The following is a 3,920-nucleotide window of genomic DNA, read 5'->3' on the forward strand; positions in this document are numbered from 1 at the left end:
GGGTGGACCGCCCCTACGCTAGTGTGTAAGCCTCACGATTCCAGAGGACGTGTGCTTGTGTTTACAACGTTGATATATTATTTAATATCACAAGCTCTGTCGTGAGATGCAATGAATACGCGTTTGTTATTAAATACAGATAGGCACAGGAGTAGCTGTGTGGTAAGAAGCTTGCTTTCCAACAGCATGGTTCCAGATTCAGTCCTACTGCGTGGCACTTTGGGCAAGCGTCTTCTACTATAGCCTCGGGTCGACCAAAGCTTTGTGAGTGGATTTGGTAGACGGAAACTAAAAAAGTCCATTGTATGTGTGTGTGTGTGTATACAAATCCACCCCACGACTTACTCTTTGTAAGCCTAGTACTTATTCCATCGGTCTGTTTCGCCGAACGGCTAAGTTACGAGGAGGTAAACACACCTTGACAACCGATGTTGGCGTGTTTACCTCGCCGAAACTTAGCGGTTCGGCTAAAGAGACTATAGAATAAGTACTATGCTTACAAAGAATAAATCGAGGGGTCGATTTGTTCGACCAAAGTCGGTGCTCCAGCATGGCCACAGCCAAATGACTGAAACAAGTAAAAGAATAAAAGAATGTCTTTATCATTACATATAATAAACATATTTAGTGTCGCTGTGAATCTGGGACTATATTATAATGTACTGTTGCTCTAATTATGAATAAGAAAACCAATATTCCCAACTGTTACACAATGTATCATCCTTTTTACTCTAGTTTGTATTTTTTTTTTTAGAAGTTATGGTGTTGTCGAAGGAAGATTTGGCTGTCATTTCTAGTAGGCTGAGAGACCACATAGCGGTTTCAACTTCATTATGTACGCTGATCTCCTTGACAACATCGCCAATCGAGGTTTTCGGTTGGTTAAAATTACATAACTTTATATGCTTGTAACTTCTTTATTATTAATCTCTTGAAAAAATAAATCAGCATACAAAACTACACCTGAACAAGATATTTTAAAAATAATCTGGCGAAAATTCGATAAGCTTCAAGTGGTAGGAATAAAATTGAATTATATCTGTAATATATATGTATTATATGTGTAGTAATTAAATTGCATATTACGCATTTGTTTTGTTATGCGCGAGGTCCTCTGCTCAGTGGTGCTAGAAAAAAAAAGTCTGGGACAGCTGGTGTATGGGGCGTTACCGTTAGCGACTCACTTCATCACGTCCTTAATGTTGTAACAACAGAGATGGGACTTACTAAATCCATAGCCGAACGAAATACAGAGCAACAATATTTTAATCCGTTGATATTTTTTTAAACCTGCAGTTTGAGTGGCATTGTGTGCTGCTGGACAGCTAACAGGATTTTCACGTCTCTTTGAAGTATGCAAGAGAAAACTTGACTGTTCCGGCGCCTCTACCTTACATTTATCCGCGACAACACCGTACATGTTTTGTGGGTGAGGCTGGGGGTATTTTAAATTTTTAGATGGAATACCAACTTCCGATGTCTAACAATATGCAGTGTGCATGTCTTTATTTTTGATTATTTATTTACGGATCTCCTTTTTCTTTTTCCTTTCTCTATTTTCTTACTGTTTACTTTTGTTCATCATTTTCTCAGATTTTATGGAACCAGATATGAATGCCATAAGGTAAACAGTTGCAGCTGTTTATCTATGGAGCTGGAAGAACCTCCCATAACTGACGTGCAATACATGGAAGATCCGCCCACCGCTGATGCTGTGATTATATTTTACAGTTTAGTTAAAAAGTTCCTCCACTTAACAATTTTGTTTCTTTATAACTTTCTTAACAGTGGCTAAAATTAGTGGGGATGCTGTTTCAGAAAACATAGCTATTTTTATAATATTTTTAAAAACGAAACAAACATATAAAAAGAAAATCTATACATAAACTTGATAAAATCATAAACGAAAAAATGATTTTTTACTTATTAATAAGCTGTTACAGTTCGAGGTTGATCCATTCATTTAAAAATTAAACCCACTCTTCTTGTTTTACTTTTAGCGAAAAGGTTAATAATTTTCTCCTTGATCAATGGATGACTGTCGAGGAAATGTTTCTCCTTTGAAAGCACTGCAAGTGCATTTAGTCTTTCAGGATTCATAGTGCTCCTTAGAAAAGTTTTTATTCTTTTCAGTGTTGAAAAGAAGAGTCCTGCCTATGATGTAGTCATGGGAATTGTCAAGAGGACAATTTTATCTGTTTCGTAATTTCACTAAGAACACCATCTAGATTATTTTCCAAGATAAATTCCAGCAGCTTAATTATTTTGCAATATTCATGCGTATATAGGATCTACATGAGAATATTTTCAGTTCCGTTTCAAGCCTTTCTTTGTCAATCATGGGATATGCTTTACTGGTCAGTACTATCTCTTCTGTAGGCAGTCCATTCTTAAAACTAGTGAAGCTTTTCTTGTTGAACAATTTAACAACTATTAAGTGTTTAGTGGATGAATATCTGTCCATTATATCAACACATATGCAGTCACACACTTCCTTTGCTTCTGCCATGAGTGCCTTTGAAGGATTCTCACAGTACATCGAGTTACTTATTTCTAAAATCTGTTATATATTCACTGACTTCAAACACACTAATTTCTCGAGATTACATTTAGTTCAACAATTATTTCAACATGAAGCATAATCTAACCAAAACATAAAACTATCATCATTCAGGTATTTTAAAATTCCTGTTGCTTCTGCAATGGTTTGATCTGCATTTGATGTTGAATGAATTTCAGTAAGGCAGTTTTTTAAAGGTTGCAAATTTTCATGAATTCTGCTCACGGTCCGTATGTTAAAGTTCCACCTTGTAGAGGATGGACGTGGAATGCTGACGTCCATATGTGTTATATGTTCATATCTATATGTATGCGTAGGTATACGTATATATGAATACGTCGGTATACTTATATATGAATAAGTGAAGGCGCGTGGCTTAGTCGTTAGGGCATTCGGCTCACGATCGTAAGGTCGTGAGTTCAATTCCAGGCGGCGTATTGTATCCTTGAGCAAGACACTTTATTTCACGTTGCTCCAGTCCACTCAACTGGCAAACATGAGTAGTACCTGTGTTTCAAAGGGCCGTCTTCGGACACACGAGGATCCGAAATTGCGGCCCCCATCGCCGTACAGATGAATCTACATCTGACCATGAACTGGGACGCCAATGATATCGTGGAAGCGTTCAGGAAATTCAAACAGAAAAGTCAGCTGGCTTTCAAAAGCTTCCTGAAAGGTACAACTGCTGATGAAAAGGTAAGCTACATCCTTTTATGAACGGGCGGGACATGTCAAAATCGGATTGCACACTTTTAGAGAAATTTGAAAGACACCTAGAGCCCAGATCAAAACATAGAATTCATAGGTACGAATTCCAGGGCCTGAAACAAGACCCACGAGAAACGATTGACAACTTCCTGTCCAGACTAAAGAATGTTGCCGAGAAATGCAGATTCAAGTACAAGGACAAGAGTATTTGAAGCCACCACAAAACAAATGGCCTCACCTTTCAAACAAACACAATAGGCAGCAGTGTAGATATTGTATCTAGACATAGGATGAAACATACCCACAAGCAGAGAACATGCCAGTACTGCGGTACAGTGCATGAGTTCAATAACCGGAGGAAATGTTCTGCATTCGGTACACACTGCAAAGCATGTGGAAAGTCCAACCACTGGAAAAAAATGTGTAGACTAACAAAATCTCACAAATACAAGCCTCCATTTTCAAAGAGGAGCGGAAAGAGAAGACAAAAAATGAGGCTTTCACAACAATACAAATCAAAAAAAAGTCAGGCAAGAAATGAATAAACATTGACCTAAAGTTAAAGATTGACACTGGAGTCCAGAGTGATATCTTGCCTGTCAACCTCTACAAAAAGATGTTCCCAGAACACATGACACAAGAGGATAAAGTC

The 3,920-nt window shown here is 37.8% G+C and overlaps 1 long non-coding RNA gene across 2 annotated transcripts in view; it reads right to left on the reverse strand.

The window, feature by feature from the left end:
- Window positions 1–3,138, reverse strand: part of LOC106876065 (uncharacterized) — a 20,091-nt gene extending 16,953 nt beyond the window's left edge. Inside the window, exon 1 of one of the 2 annotated variants that reach the window (XR_001410192.2) lies at window positions 1,924–3,138. This is a non-coding gene — a long non-coding RNA (uncharacterized LOC106876065). Of the gene's footprint in view, window positions 1–1,227; window positions 1,800–1,923 lie in introns of those variants that run through there. The other variant, XR_001410193.2, reaches the window with a different exon arrangement.
- Window positions 3,139–3,920: the final 782 nt, after the last annotated feature.

This window comes from Octopus bimaculoides, chromosome 5, assembly GCF_001194135.2.
Source record: "Octopus bimaculoides isolate UCB-OBI-ISO-001 chromosome 5, ASM119413v2, whole genome shotgun sequence".
Classification (NCBI taxonomy): domain Eukaryota; kingdom Metazoa; phylum Mollusca; class Cephalopoda; order Octopoda; family Octopodidae; genus Octopus; species Octopus bimaculoides.